The sequence below is a fragment of the Sciurus vulgaris genome, assembly GCF_902686455.1.
Source record: "Sciurus vulgaris genome assembly, contig: HiC_scaffold_632_arrow_ctg1, whole genome shotgun sequence".
Lineage (NCBI taxonomy): Eukaryota > Metazoa > Chordata > Mammalia > Rodentia > Sciuridae > Sciurus > Sciurus vulgaris.
Window position 1 is genome coordinate 13,467,285 of NW_027632957.1, and position 17,349 is coordinate 13,484,633.

Here is a 17,349-nt window from a genome sequence, read left to right on the forward strand (position 1 = left end):
AGCTAGATTAAAACAAACTTGTCTCCCCACTAAACTAAATCAACCTTGTATCCCAGCTAAACTGAAGGCACCATGATCTGACAGCCTTCAAACTTCAGAAAAAACATGTCACTAGATTTTCTGAGAAACAACCCCCAACATGAACTCCAGTGTTTAGCAGAGAAAAGTTTTTACTATTTTTAAAGGGCAAAGAAATCAACTTATACTTAATATTTAGTCTATTCTATTTTATTTAATTGCAGACACAATCTTATTCTTATTCTCATAGAATTAGACTAAACATAAGAAAAGCACAAATTATATTTATAACTAACCTAAAAGTTTTTATTATGTGAAATATCTCTAGAATCAACTTTTAAAACTAGGAAAGCAACAAATGGTAAACACTGCATCCAAACTCAGAGGAATGCCTCTTTATCCATCTATTATTACACTAAAGCAATCACAAGCACCTGTAAACTCAAGCACATTTATGATAATTATTTTCATATATTTTAGGTATGTATTACTGCTAAATTTCCATTGTGCACTATTTTGTGTCCCAATATAGTAAAACCCTCCAAATGCTCTTCCAATAAGTTTCTAATGATATATTTATTATTAATATTAAAAAGTAATTACACATGGAGACATGCCATGCCTATGGCCCCCAAAAGGGAGGATGATCAACAGAACCTTGTCAAGTGTTGAGTTCTCTATTCCAGCAGAACTGTGTCAAGTGTCAGGTCCTCTACTCCAACAGAGCCATGTCAAATCTCAGAGAGGCAGGAAATAGATGCAACAAAAAAAAAATCCAAAATGAATAAAATGGCAATTGCAAAAATATTTCATGCTATAAATTTCAGGCAGACAGATTTAATAAAGAAGAACTCCACATGTATAACTAAAAAAATATCAGATAAAACAATAGAAGAAATCCAAAATGAGATGACAAGTCAATATTATTATAAAATAATTTGGGTATTGGATCTCTGAAAATTAGAGATACTAAACACATTTATAACAGAATAACCTAATAAATATCTGAAAGATATAGAAGGCAGCATAAAATTTCATATTTGATAGAGAAATTTTGATAAAGTTGGGCAAAGAAAAACAATAGAATTATCCCAAATATAACTTAATCTTTTGTGAAGTGTCTTTTTTATTCTTCTATTCAGTTTCTTAATCCATTTATTGATTAGGATATTTTGTTTTCCTGGTATTAATTTTTTGAATCTTTCTATACCCTGGAGATTAATGCTCTATCTGCAGTGAATGTGATAAAGTTTTTCTCCCATTTAGTAGACTGTCTCTTGTTTTATCCAGTGTTTCATTTGATGAGGAGAAGCGTTTTAGATTGATTACATTTTATGTATTGAGTCCTGATTTTACTTCTTGTACTTTAGGAGTCTTGTTAAGTAAATCAGGTACTAAGTCAATATGGTGAAGATTTGGGCCTTTTTTTTTTTTTTTCCTTCTATTAGGCCTCTGGTCTAGTGCCTAATATATATACCATCTATATATCTATATATACCATCTATATATATATACCATCATATATACCATATATACCATCATATATATATATATATATATATATATATATGATGGAATATTACCCTTAAAGTAGAATAAAATCATGGCATTTGCCAGTGAATCAGTGGAGCTGGAGAATATCATAATTGAAATAACAAATCCCCAAAACACAAAAGCTGAATTATTTTTCTCTGTTATATTGATGTTAATTCACAATGTGGGGGACTAGGGAAGAATACTTTAGATTAGGTAGAGGGGATTGAAGGGAGGGGAGAGGTTTGGGGACAGGAATGATAGTAGAATTAAAGAGACATTATTATTTTGTGTACATATATAGCTATACAGCTAGAGAGATTCTCCATCATGTATTACCAGAAGAATGAGACATTATACTCCATTGTATATTTTGTATCAAAGTGCATTCTACTGCCATGTAATACTAATTAAGACAAATAAACAAATTGAAAATAAACTTATTTAAAAAGAGAATTGAAATGATGCAACAAAGCAATAACTACAGCTTCTGACAGAAATAGATTAACAACTTAAGTGTGTAATGTAGCGAACACAAAAATAAATGGAAATGTCATTAAAGAAGGTGCCCAACTTTCAGTGCTTATAAGACAGAAGAACCTTGAACAGAATCAAATTGGAATACAGATTGATGTGGGATAGGGTGGAAACTGGTTCATCCAATTACATTATAAAATTTTCTATGAATAATGTTCTTCCCCCAGGTCATTGCTAACTCTTGAACTTGTTGGAAAAAAAATGAACCAGGTCTATCCTTGTGGCCAGGGACTGCAGCTACAGTCTCTTCTTCTATCCTGTTCTGTCTCACCAGGGCCTCCATCTCTGTCTCAACCACTGTGTTTTATCTAGTGAAGTCTCTCACCTCTATGCTTTTGCCTTATCTGTTCTTCCTATCTTAACAGTGCATATATCATCCCAGGATGAATTATTTTTGTGTTGAGTTCATTGCATTTGATTGTTCAATTTAAAACTATTTCTGGATTCTTCCCATGGAGCAGTCTCCCTATTCTTCTTGCTCTTCAGAGCCTCCTGTCTGTCTACTTTTTAATTTCTAGAATTTAAATTCACTGCCATGTCTTCTGAAGAAGAGATGCTCTTGGTGGGAGGGCTCAACTTCAATACTGATAAGCAGGTTTTGGAAGATCACTTCAGCAGCGTTGGGCCTATTTTTGAGGTGGTGGTTGTCAAGGGCCAGGAGACTCAGCGACCTCAGAGTTTTTGTTTCAGTAACTTCACCAACCCAGAACATGCCTCAGATGCCATGAAAGCCAAGAATGGAGAGTCCCTGGATGGTAGTCATATCCATGTGGAGCATGCGGGCAAGTCTGGCCGGGCACCTGAGGGGATGCCTTTGGGGCCCATGGACATGGTCACAGATAGAGTTGGTGGAAACCAGGGCTATGGGAGTGGCTGGTATGACAGTTGACCTGGAGGATATGAATATGGATATGGATGATCCTGAGACTATAGTTGCAAAAATCAGGGTGGCTATGACCATTACGCAGGAGGAGATTACAGAGACAATTATGACAACTGACTTGAGGCATGCACACATGAAGTACATACACAAGAAATAGCACTTCTGATCCAGGATCGTCCCTCCAAATCACTGTATTTATAAAGACTTTTGGAGCTGCTCTGAAACATCTGTTTTAGTACATCAACTTCTATTTTTGAAATGAGTTCTCAAGATTGCTTGTTAAAAGACCTTTTAAAAAAGCTCCTTGAACATTTTTTTTCTCATTTAAAGACAAATTCTGGGACATTTGTTGATTCATAGGTATTTTTCCTTTTACCAGGTTTTAATTTGATCTCTCAGGATTATTGTTTCTGGCAAAAGAAAAGTTTGGCCAGATTTAATTTTATTAGCATTAAAGTTGGGGATATTTTTAAAAACCTATACACAATGTTTATCATCATTAGAGAAAGGTTTCCAAGTGTACCTTTAACAAGCTGTGTCAATAACATGATACTTTTTCTTAAAATTCAAGATCACCAACCTCATTATACAGACAAGCTTCTTAAAAATGTTTTTGAATGTCATTTTTTTAATGCTGGATGAAAAAATATTCTGTTATGTCTCTTGTAGTGTTTAGGATATCCTTCACAGAAGTGATTAAAATATAAAACCTGTACACACACACACACACACAAAAGTATTTCTGATCAGAAATTTAGAGAATACAGGTCTGTATAATTAATCTTGTAGGTAATATTTTCCCAGTATCCTTTTCCAATCAAAAGGACTTACATAAATTATCATAAAATCTTAAGAGTTAATGCAGTAGTGAATTATTTTTATTGTCCATGGAACTCATTTGAAAACGCAAAAATAATCAGTTTTGCCATGAAATCTAGGAAACTAAGAAATGACTTAAAATTTTTATATGTTCATGGTAAATGACTTGTAGGAACACTGAATCCATTTATATACAAAAATGAGGAGACAAAATATAGAAATTGGGATTTGAGAAGATAATGCAAATTTCAAATTTTTTTAAAATAAAAATAACCACAATTTCCAGGGTAGGTTCACAGAGGAAGAGGTTAAAATGTAATAATATATTTATTTCTACACTAGTGTTACACATATACTTCCCTGGGTGATTTACTTCCACACCCTTGTCAATATTTTAAATCTTTTTTCCTAAACTTCACAGTGGATCTTAAATATTAATACACTATAATTTATAAAACAGTTAAAGTTAAACATCCCTTTAGATTATGACCAATTTCATTTTTTTCAACAAATTCAAGAGTTAGTTATTTAATATGTAATTTAAAATAGTATGATTCAATATTTGGAGAATAACTTCTGTTTCACTTTATATCATTCTTTCTTCACACATACTTATATTTGAAGAGCTTTGTTGATATAAGATTCATATAAATTAAAGCAGCATATAGAGGTATGAAATTATGAGTCTAATTCAGTTACCAATTTTGTCTTCTATTTGAAGACAGAGATAGATATGATATTCCTTTAGGATAATATCTAACTCATGAAAGATTTTCTATGTTTCAGTAGGAAACTGAATAAATTTTTAATTTTATAATTTGTAATATGTTTGAATTTCACTCAATATATATCACTCATACATAATTAATGTTCATTACATTAATTATTTAGACAATTTTGTTTAGTTTACAAACTTCATGCTATCACCATTTTAAGTAAATTGCTTGATGTTAGAGTATCATACTGAAAATGTTGCCAATGTTTCAAGGCAATAAAACAGTGCTGTTGAATGCATTCATCTTTTTTCCTCTTATTAACACAAGATAAAATGTAAGTAATAATTAACTAGGTTATGATTGTGTGAAAAGCACGAAACTGTTAACAAATGTATAGAAACACATTCAATAATATTCCTGAACATTGTGGTTTGGATATAGGATTGTCCTCTGGAAAACTAACATGTTGAGCATTTTAGCAACACTCAGAGGTGAGGACTCTGGATTAAGAGAACTGTATTCTCATCAGAGGTTGAATCCATTTGCAAGATTGATAATCTGAAGGGAGTACATTATTGTAATAGTATCCAGGTAGGGTGAGGGTAGGGGGAGTAGTTTGTTGGGGGTAGGGACTTAGACTCTATGTCATCCATGGATTCCTCCCTTACCTGCTTTCTGGATGCCATGAGGTAAGCAAATTTTCTCTATCATCTCATTCCACTATGAGGTTATTCCCACCTGAAACCCAGAATAATGGAGCCAGGTGATCATGTGCTATGACATTTCAAAAGATCAATGAAGATTCAATTTATTTTTCCATTTTGTTTTTGATAAGTATTATATGTGTGAATAAATGGAGAAAGTTAGATAATTATTATATGGATTTTTTCTTTCAAATATTTATTTTTTAACAAAATTTATATTTTTGAAAGCTAAAGGGATCTCAAACAAGATTTACTTTAAAAATGAAACAAAGCTGAAGCAGTGAACACGGACAACTGGGAGTGTCATAAAGGAGGCCGCTCGGCACAGCGCTGGGACTTGGAGCAACCACTGGGGCTCCGGCGGCTGCCCAGGGGAGGAGTGGTGAGGAGAGCTGTGTGGACTCAGACCACCAGGGCCTGCCCTGAGGAGGAGGAGGAGGAGCGTGGCCAATTGGATTCGGAGTGACTGCACCAGAGCTACAGGCGGTTGCCAGAGGAGAAGCCGCGCGGCGAGCTGTTTGGACTCAGAACGACTGCTTCTGAACACCGGCGCCTGCCCTGGGGACGATGAGAAGGAGGAGCGTGGCCACTCGGATTCGGAGTGACTACACCAGAGCTGCAGGTGGTTGCCAGAGGAGGGGCTGCGCGGGGAGCTGTTTGAACTCAGACCACTTCTGAACGCTGGGGCCTGCCTGGAGGAGTAGGAGGAGGAGGAGGAGGAGCACGGCGGGGCATTTGGACTCCCAGTTTCTGCATTAGCACTCCAGGTGGCTGCTCAGAAGAGAAGGCGAGTGGTGAGTTGTTTGGACTTAAAGTGACCGCTCCTGAACACAGGGGGGCTGCCTGGAGGAGAAGCGTGGTGGGTCGCTTGGTCTTGAGTGGCCGCACCAGAGATCCGGGCGATTGCCCAGAGGACCCATGCAGCGGGTCACGTGGATTCAGAGCCACTCAGAGCGACCGCTCCTGAACACCCGTGGGGTTATCTGGAGAAGGAGGAGGAATGGGGAGGGTCACTTCGACTCAGAGTGATTGATTGCCCAGGGCTACGGGTGGTTGGTGGGAGGTGGAGGCACGCAGTGAGTTTCTTGGACTCCTAGTGACCGCACCAGAATACTGGGCAGCTGTCTGGAGGAAGAGGTGTGTGGCGGGTCTCTGGGACTCAGAGCGATTGTTCGGGGCCCCAGGTGGCTGCTCAGAGGAGGGGCCGTATAGCCAGAAATTGGGTGCAGAGCAGGGTCCCAGGATCTAGGAGGCTTCTTGGTGGAAGAGCCGCACAGAGACAGGCTTAGGGCGGAGCGAAGGTTCCAGGCCTGTGGGCAAATTCTCTGGGGAGGGGCAGCCTAAGGAGATTCATCTGCGAAGGGTGAGGCTTCCAGGACCAGGAGGTATGGCCAGGCCCCTGAGAACTTTGCAGAGGAAGGCAGCCCAGCCCAGGCGGTAGCTGTAAATTGAGGGGAACCTCTAGGAGGGAACTAACCAGCGAGACCTCCCCACCGGGTGAGTCTTCCCTGCCGGGTGAGGTTTCCCCACAAAGAAGACAAAACCAGAGACTCAGGCCCAAATAGGCCTTGACTCAGCCCGCAGCCTAGGTCCCCTTTGGATGACCATTGGTCAACAAGTGGAGGCACCTCTGCCCACTATCAGGGAATATACCCCACCTGATGGCCACCACTCATAGAGAGGCAGCTTCCTTGTGTTGCACCGCATTATCAACTTCCTCCAAGGCTTCAGCCTACTGAAGGCTAAGGGGGGATATATATAGAAATCTTCAGGGACATTGTAAGTCGATAGAGGAAATCTGCAATATCTGAGCAGTCCACTGAAACCTGAACAATATGAGAAAACAAGGAAAAAAATGCTGCAAACAAATCTAGATGTTACATCAATAAAACCCAATGACAGCATGGCAGAAGAAATGACAGAAAAGGAATTCAGAATGGACATAGTTAAAATGATCAGTGAAGCAAACGATGAGATGAAAGAGCAAATGCATGCACTGAATGATGAGATGAAAGAGCAAATGCTAGCATTGAATGATCGCACCAATCGACACTTAAAAGAGCAAATACAGGAAGCAAAAGATCATTTCAATAAAGAGTTAGAGATATTGAAAAAAAAACAAACAGAAATCCTTGACATGAATGAAACAATAAACCAAATTAAGAACTCCATAGAAAGCATATCCAATAGGATAGAACACCTGGAAGACAGAACCTCAGACATTGAAGAAAAAATATTTAACCTTGAAAACAAAGTTGAACAAACAGAGAAGATGGTAAGAAATCATGAACAGAATCTACAAGAACTATGGGATATCATGAAAAGGCCAAATTTAAGAATTATTGGGATTGAGGAAGGCCTAGAGAAACAAGCCAAAGGAATGAACAATTTATTCAATGAAATAATATCAGAAAATTTTCCAAATCTGAAGAATGAAATGGAAAATCAAGTTCAAGAGGCTTACAGGACCCCAGATACACAAAATTACAACAGACTCACACTAAGGCACATTATAATGAAAATACTTAACATACAAAATAAAGACAGAATTTTAAAGGCTGTGAGAGAAAAGAACCAAATTACATTCAGGGGGAAACCAATACGGATATCAGCAGATTTTTCAATCCAGACCCTAAAAGCTAGAAGGGCCTGGAACAACATTTTTCAAGCCCTGAAACAAAATGGATGCCAACCAAGAATCTTATACCCAGCAAAACTTACCTTCAAATTTGACGATGAAATAAAATGCTTCCATGATAAACAAAAGCTAAAAGAATTTACAAAAAGAAAGCCAGCATTACAAAACATTCTCAGCAAAATATTCCATGAGGAAGAGATGAAAAACAAAGAAGCAAATCAGCAAAGGAAGGAATTATCCTAAAGGAATTGTCAAATAAAGGAGGAAACAAGTTGTGTCAAACAAATAAATAAATAAAATTTAAAAAATGAACCAAATGACCGGGAAACAAAATCATATCTCTATAATAACCCTGAATCTTAATGGCCTGAATTCATCAATCAAAAGACGTAGACTGGCAGATTGGATTAAAAAGAAAGATCCAACAATATGTTGTCTGCAAGAGACTCACCTCATAGAAAAAGATACCCATAGACTAAAGGTGAAAGCATGGGGAAAAACATACCATGCACATGGACTCAACAAAAACCTGGAGTATCCATCCTCGTTTCTGATAATGTGGACTTCAAGCCAAAGTTAGAAGAAATAAAGAAGGTCATTTCATACTGATTAAGGGAAGCATAAATCAACAAGATATAACAATCATAAACATCTATTCCCCAAACAGTGGCTCATCTATGTATGTCAAAAAAATGCTTCTCAATTTCAGAAACCAAATAGACCATAACAATAATACTAGGTGATTTTAACATGCCTCTCTCACCACTGGACAGATCTTCCAGACAAAAATTGAACAAAGAAACCATAGATCTCAATAACACAATCAATAATTTAGACTTAACAGACATTTATAGAATATACCATCCAACCAAGAGCGAATACACTTTCTTCTCAGCACCACATCGATCCTTCTCTAAAATAGACCATATATTAGGCCACAAAGCTAATGTTAACAAATACAGGAAGATAGAGACACTACCATGTATTCTATCAGATCATAATGGAGTGAAGTTAGAAATAAATGAAAGAGTAAAACAGAAACTATTCCAACATCTGGAGATTAAACAATATGCTATTATATGATGAATGGATAAAAGAAGATATTAGGAAGGAAATTAAAAAATTCTTAGAGGTAAATGAGAACAAAGAAACATCATATCAAAATCTCTGGGACACTATGAAAGCAGTACTTAGAGGGAAATTTATTTCATGGAGCGCATTTAATAAAAGAAGTAAAACTCAACAAATAAACAACCTAACACTACAGCTCAAAGCCCTAGAAAAAGAAGAACAGAACAGCACCAAAAGTAGTAGAAGACAGGAAATAGTTAAACTCAGAGCTGAAATCAATGAAATTGAAACAAAAGAAACAATACAAAAAATTGACAAAATAAACAGTTGGTTCTTCGAAAAAATAAAAAAAATTGATAAACCTTTAGCCACACTAACAAAGAGAAGATGAGAGAAAACCCAAATCACTAAAATTCAGAATGAACAAGGAAATATCACAACAGACAGGATTGAAATAGAAAACATAATTAGAAGCTATTTTGAAAATCTATACTCCAACAAAATAGAAAATTTCGAAGACATCAACAGGTTTCTAGAGACATATAAATAGCCGAAACTGAACGAGGAGGACATACACAATTTAAATAGTCCAATTTCAACTACTGAAATAGAAGAAGTCATCAAAAGCATACCAACAAAGAAAAGTCCGGGACCAGATGGGTTCTCAGCCGAGTTCTACAAAACCTTTAAAGAAGAGCTCATTCCAATACTTCTCAAAGTATTCCATAAAATAGAAGAGGAGGGAACCCTCCCAAGCTCATTCTATGAAGCCAATATCACACTGATACCTAAACCAGACAGAGACTCATCAAGGATAGAAAATTTCAGACCAATATCCTTAATGAACATCGACGCAAAAATTCTCAACAAAATTTTAGCAAATCGCATACAAAAACATATTAAAAAGATTGTGCACCATGATCAAGTGGGCTTCATCCCAGGTATGCAAGGTTGGTTCAACATCAGGAAATCAATAAACGTAATTCACCATATTAATAGACTTAAAGTCAAGAATCACATGATTATTTCAATAGATGCAGAAAAAGCATTTGATAAAATACAGCACCCCTTCATGCTCAAAACACTAGAAAAAATAGGGATAGTGGGAACATTCCTTAACATTGTAAAGGCCATTTATGCTAAGCCCATGGCTAATATCATTCTAAATGGTGAAAAACTGAAAGCATTCCCCCTAAAAAGTGGAACAAGGCAGGGATGCCCTCTTTCACCACTTCTATTCAACATCGTTCTTGAGACTCTGGCCAGACCAATTAGACAAAGCAAAGAAATTAAAGGGATACAAATTGGAAAAGAAGAACTCAAACTATCCCTGTTTGCTGACGACTTGATTATATATTTAGAGGAACCTGGAAATTCCACCAGAAAACTCTTAGAACTCATAAGTGAATTCAGTAAAGTAGCAGGTTACAAGATCAATGCCCATAAATCCAATGCATTTTTATACACAAGTGATGAATCTTCAGAAAGAGAAATTAGGAAAACTACCCCATTCACAATAGCCTCAAAAAAAATAAAATACTTGGGAATCAATCTCACAAAAGAGGTGAAAGACCTCTACAATGAGAACTATACAACACTAAAGAAAGAAATTATAGAACACCTTAGAAGATGGAAAGATCTTCCATGTTCTCGGATAGGAAGAATTAATATTGTCAAAATGGCCATATTACCTAAAGTGCTATACAAATTCAATGCAATTCCAATTAAAATCCCAATGATGTACCTTACAGAAATAGAGCAAGCAATTATGAAATTCATCTGGAAGAATAAGAAATCCAGAATAGCTAAAGCAATCTTTAGCAGGAAGAGTGAAACAGGGGGTACTGCAATACCAGATCTTCAACTCTACTACAAAGCAATAGTAACAAAAACGGCATGGTATTGGTACCAAAATAGAAAGGTAGATCAATGGTACAGAATAGAGGACATGGATACAAACCCAAATAAGTACAATTTTCTCATACTAGGCAAAGGTGCCAAAAATATGCAATGGAGAAAAGATAGCCTCTTCAACAAATGGTGCTGGGAGAATTGGAAATCCATATGCAACAGAATTAAACTAAACCCATATCTCTCACCATGCACGAAACTAAACTCAAAATGGATTAAGGACCTCGGAATCAGACCAGAGACCCTGCAGATTATAGAAGAAAAAGTAGGTCCAAAGCTTCACCTTGTTGGTCTAGGACCAGACTTCCTTAACAGGACTCCCATAGCACAAGAAATAAAAACTAGAATCAACCACTGGGATAGATTCAAACTAAAAAGCTTTCTCTCAGCAAAGGAAACTATCAGCAATGCGAAGAAAGAGCCTACAGAGTGGGAAAATATCTTTGCCAATCATACTTCAGATAGAGCACTAATCTCTAGAATGTATAAAGAACTCAAAAACTCTACTCCAAGAATTCAAATAATCCAGTCGACAAATGGGCTAAGGAAATGAATAGACACTTCACAGAAGAAGATCTACAAGCAATCAACAAACATATAGAAAAATGTTCAACATCTCTAGTCATAAAGAGAAATGCAAATCAAAACCACCCTAAGATTCCATCTCACCCCAATTAGAATGGCGATTATCAAGAATACGAGCAACAATAGGTATTGGCGAGGATGTGGGGAGAAAGGTACACTCATACATTGCTGTTGGGGCTCCAAATTAGTGTAGCCACTCTGGAAAGCAGTGTGGAGATTCCTTAGAAAACTTGGAATGGACCCTCCATTTGACCCAGCTATCCCACTCCTTGGCCTATACCCAAAGGACTTAAAATCAGCGTACTACAGAGATACTGCCACATCAATGTTCATAGCTGCTCAATTCACAATAGCCAGACTGTGGAACCAACCTAGATGCCCTTAAATTGATGAGTAGATAAAGAAGCTGTGGTATATATATACAATGGAATATTACTCAGCCATGAAGAATGATAAAATGATGGCATTTGCAGGCAAATGGATGAAATTGGAGAATATCATGCTAAATGATATAAGCCAATCTCAAACAGCCAAAGGACGAATGATATCACTAATAAGTGGAGGATGACACATAATGGGGGGGAGGGAAGGGTTAGTGTTAGGGTTAGAGTTAGGGTTAGGGAGGGGGGCAAGTATGGAGAAAGGAAGTACTGTATAGAGGGTAAAGAGGGGGTGGGAGGGGTGAGGGGAAGGGAAAAAATAACAGAATGAATCAAACAACATTACTCTATGTAAATTTATGATTACACAAATGGTATGCCTTTACGCCATGTACAAATAGAGAAACATGTATCCCATTTGTTTACAATAAAAAAAATGAAAAAAAGAAAAAAAAATGGAACAAAATTACTTTCAAACATCAAAATTAAAATACATAAAATCATATGTAAAATGTATCAAGGTAAAAATACATTATCCTAATTAAAATAAATTATATTTCATGCATATATAATATGTCAAAATACACTATACTGTCATGTATGTAAAATGAGCAAAAAAGAAGAAACCACTAAGACTTATACTGTATTTAGTGTATTTCTTTGTGTCTTATTATTATCACTAATGCTTTTTATTCATTATACACTCCATTTTGAAAACAACACTACTGACTCAGGAAGAGTACAAAGACTGTTAATGGCAGTAAGAGATTTAAGCACAGAGATCATGGTATCAAAACCATTCATTTTACATTTGACTTCAAAATTTCTTCTTTAGGGGGAGTGGGGAGGGTAAGCACATATATTTTTTCTTATAAATGTAATAAGTGAAAAAGCTTATATTATGCAAAACTGCAACCTATGAAACAGCCCTAACAGATATGAGTGTTAACAGCAACAAAAGTTAAGCAACTCATACACATAGTTTTTGCAACAAATGGTCTTATATGTTGACAATCACCACTGCTTACGCAGTTATCTCAAAACTCACTGACATGCATGCCTTCTGCATTTGTTACTTAAATACAAAATGAAAATTTCTACGTTTGTCCTTGTGTAACTTTTTTATATTGCTTAAGAGATTATCAACATTCAGGAAGTATTAAATTATAATAATATGGTTCCTATTTTGCCCTGATTTCTATATTCTCTTGGTTCTTTTCAGATATATATGACAAAAAGTGTATTTTTATATGTTATACATACATTAAGGACAACTAATTCCAATTAGAATCCCATTTTTAAAAATATTTTTAGATATAGACATGGATGCAATACATTTATTTTAATTATTTTTATGTGGTGCTGAGGATCAAACACAGTGTCTCCCACATGCCAGGCAAGTGCTGTACCACTGAGCTACAGTCCCAGTCCAAGGATCCCATTCTTTTGATTTCACATAATGTGGAGATTCACTTGTGTATTCATATATGAATATAGGAAATTTATCTCTGATTTGAGCTACTATTTTTTGTATTCCCATTCTCCATTCTTTCCCTTCCTTTTCTTTTGTTTATTGAAGTGAATTTCAAACTCCCCTCCTTACTGTTACTATTCACATATCAGAGGGGAAATTCAGCCTTTGTTTTTTGGGACTGGTTTATTTCACTTAGCATTACAGTCACCAGTTTCCTCCATTTACCAGCAAATGACATAGTTTTTTCTTCTTTATTGCAGAGGTATATTCCATTATATGAATATATACCAATTTTTTAATCCATTTATCTAATTAAGGGCACTTAAGTTAGTTCCATAGCTTTGATATTGTAAATTGAGGTGCTACAAACATTGTCATGGTTGAATTAATGGAGTATGCTGGTTTTAAGTTTGATTGGTATGTCTGGAGGAGTAGCATAACTGGGTTAAATGGTGCTATCATTCCAAGGTTTCTGAGGAATCTCCATAATGCTTTCTGGGGTCATTGCACAAATTAGTAGTGTCACCCCAAAGTGTAAGTAAAGCTTCTCTCCACATCCTGACCAAGACTTATAGTTACTTGTGTTCTTGATAATTGCCATACTGACTAGAGTGAAAGGGAATCTTAGTGCAACTTTAAATTGCATTTCTCTAATTGCCAGGGTTTTTGGACATTTTTCACATATTTCTTGGACATTTGTGTATCTTTTTTCTGTGAAATGCATGTTCTATATTTTTCCCCATTTGTTAATCGGGTATTTTTGTGGTTTGTGTGTTATGTTTCTTGAGATCTTTATATATCCTGGAGATTAAAACTCTCAGGTACAGGTGGTAAACATTTTCTTCCATTATGTATGTTCTATGTTTATGTTCTTGTTTCCTTTGCTGTGAGAAATTTTTTTTAGTTTGATACTATCCCATTTATTGATTCTTTACTTCTTGTGTTTTAAGAGATTTTTTGTGGAATTTGGCTCCTAAGTTCACTAGATGGAGATCTGAACCTACATTTCCCTGTAGAAGGCACAGGGGGTCTAATCTAAGGCATAGGTCCTGTTAGGGTCCCATTCTGACTAATCACCAGAGAGTCAAAGTGAACACATGGTAATGCAAATAACACAACGAGGTTTTATTAAAGCAAGCTCAAGCCTGGACCGCAACCAGCCTCTCAGACCAATACAATGGCTGGGGGAGGGAGCGGCTCCAAGGGGCCAGAAAGCCCTCTATTTAAGAGATTTGCAAGCATTCACACACAAAGACCTATACATTATCGGTTAACATTTGAGCAGCTAAACATTAGTCCTCCTGTGGTTGGGTCCTGCCAATCTATTTGATTCTCATTGTGTCCCACCAGAACTGAATGGTCCTAGAGGAAGAAGGGAGGAGGGAAGGGGTGAACTATTCAGGAGATGAGTCAGGGTTAGGCCCCCCTGTCCTTGATAGATAAGGTTTCTAGGCAGCTTCACATTCCTCAGACAAATATCTCTTAACAACCTCGATAAGCACGGGGGCCCAGCAGTCCTGTTTGTGCTGTATTGGCTCTTGAGGGTGCAGTTGCAACTGCCTGCATCCTGGTGATTAAGACAGTTAGCTGCACAGATATCACCCTTTTCTCAACAGTCCATGATCCACTTTGAGTGTTGTGCAGGAGGAGAGATAGAATTTAAATCTGTTTCTATTCCATATGAATTTGCAGTTTTCCCATCACCATATATTGAAGAGGCTATCTTTTCTCCAATGTACATTAATGGCATCTTTTTTTCTGATACATTTTGGGTAGCTTTGGATCAAATATACCTGTACAGAGATTTAAGATATTCAACATAATCTCTAGATTTTCTGATTTTCTTTTCACTTGTGTTTCCAGAGTGATGGGATATATCTTTTAATTCAGTTGTATAAAATGGCAATTGAAATGAACAATGATTTTATTTCTGAAGTTCTATTTGGTGCTCATTTTGAGACCACAGATCAACCATGAAGGAATTATTGGGTATTTTCATTCAATCAAAAAGTGAAAAATTACTTTTAAGAAAGAGGACAGTCTCAAGGGAGAGAGTGGATCCACTCAACGAGAAGAGAAAGGGACAATGTACCTCTCCTGCACTCCAGTTTTAATGGAAACCCTAGGGAAGATTCCAGAGAGTACAGCACAAGTCCACCTCATTTTTACTGTCAGAAGGTAACACCAGACTTTTACATCTCTGCTATCATGGCAATTCTAGGTCAACTTGGCCCATGATGACTGGTTCTAATTGGACTTCCAACCACACATTCTTACAGATTTTATTGTTAGGAGGAAATGTCCTTATCACCCAGAGTTTCAAGGTCTGGTCACAAAAATATACTCCTTAAGGGTAACATGGGTTTCTCTTATCAACACTATTTTGGGGCTGCATTTCTCCTGCAGCAAAGAGGTAGCTTTCTAGGAATTCAATATATCCTGTCCACAGAGTTCAGGCAGAGCTACTAATAAATTGCTTCTTGGGAATAAAAGCATGTGGTGGCCAGTAGAGTGGGTCAATTTGATTGAATTATTATACACAACATTTAGCTTTTATAATGTCACAGATGTCCTCATGAGCTGTAATAAAGATATCTTTAGAGATGAAATTATCCTTTCAATTATAATTTCATAAATGTGAATGCAGTATTATTTTCCATGCTTTGGAAATACTGAAAATAATTTCAGAAGAAAATTAGAGATTTTGTATATTATTTAAATCTCTGATGCCAGTATAATTAACCTAAAGGGACACAAAATATGCAAGGAAAAACAAAACACCAAACTACTCAGAATGTGCTACTAATTTGGGTATTCTTCAAGATATGCTCTGAGTGTGATGAGTAGAAATGACAAGCTTAGAATTCTGTTTGGAGGAGGGTCAATGAGTAATCTGAGACAGGTGTCATCACTGACCAGGCCTTTTGATAGCTGTGTCAGTTGATAGTAAGTATGCACCTCAGAGGGGAGCTCTAATAAGTCTTGGAAGTGCCTTGTAGAAATGGTGGCAGAAATCCCAAAGATGTCTGCTACTTAAACTTAGTACATTCCACTCCTGATTAGGCTATGGTCATATAATGTTCTGGTAATCAGAGCCACAATATTAGATCTTTGGAAGAGAATGTAGTGAGAAAAATCTTTTGAATTTGTTCTTTACTCTATTTCCTGAGTCTCTGAAAACTTCTTATAATGATCTGTGAATGAGAAAACAAAACACTTCACTTACACATCTATACAAAATTGTATGCACTTCTTACAAAGGTCACATAATGACTCATGCCACTTATGTGGAATCCAACCCAGCCAAGATCCATTATTACTGTAAATATGTTTGTATACACAGGATTGGAACTTTTTAACAGCATTTAGAACATAATTCTTTTGAGAAAAACTGTCATGTGTGCTATTGTTCATGGCAGGTTTGGAACAATGTTGAAGGTCAAAAATATGGCACATTTGAGTCTCACTTTTTTATTAATCTCAGACACAGTTTGATCCAATGGCACATACAGACAACAGAGGACAGATTCTAAAAAGGAAAAAAAAATCGTATTTGCCTCTTCATTAGACATGATGCTTTAGCAAAATGTGGGGTAGAGAGATGTAGCCAAACACTTAACAACCCCATATGTAGTTCCAAGAGAGCTCTTTGATAATCATAATTTTTAGCTATCTATCATCTCTGCAAAGAAATGAGAATAGAAATCAAGAAAATTTTAGAAATGAATAACAGATAAAACATATCAAAATATTTTTGATACTAGAAAAGCAGTTCTAAGAGGATAATTTATAGCACTGAGTGCCTAAATTAAAAAATAGATTCTGGTCAGGCATCGTGGTACACACCTGTAATCCCAGTGACTCAGAAGAATGAGGCAGGAAGATTCTGATTTCAAAAACAACCTCAGCAAAAGTGAGGTGCTAAGCAACTCAGTGAGACCCTGTCTCAAAATAAAGTACAAAATAAGACTGGGAATGTGGCTCAGTGGTCACGTGCCCCTCATTTAATCCCCAGTACTTAAAAAAAAAGATTCCAGATTCATGAATTTATGCACCACCTCAAGGCCTTAGAACAAAATT

At 36.5% G+C, this 17,349-nt stretch overlaps 1 pseudogene across 1 annotated transcript; it reads left to right on the forward strand.

The window, feature by feature from the left end:
• Positions 1 to 2,623: 2,623 nt before the first annotated feature.
• On the forward strand, positions 2,624 to 3,088 carry LOC306652078 (RNA-binding protein 3-like; annotated as a pseudogene). The gene has a single exon. The product of its transcript is annotated as an RNA-binding protein 3-like (transcript).
• The last annotated feature ends 14,261 nt before the right edge of the window (positions 3,089 to 17,349 follow it).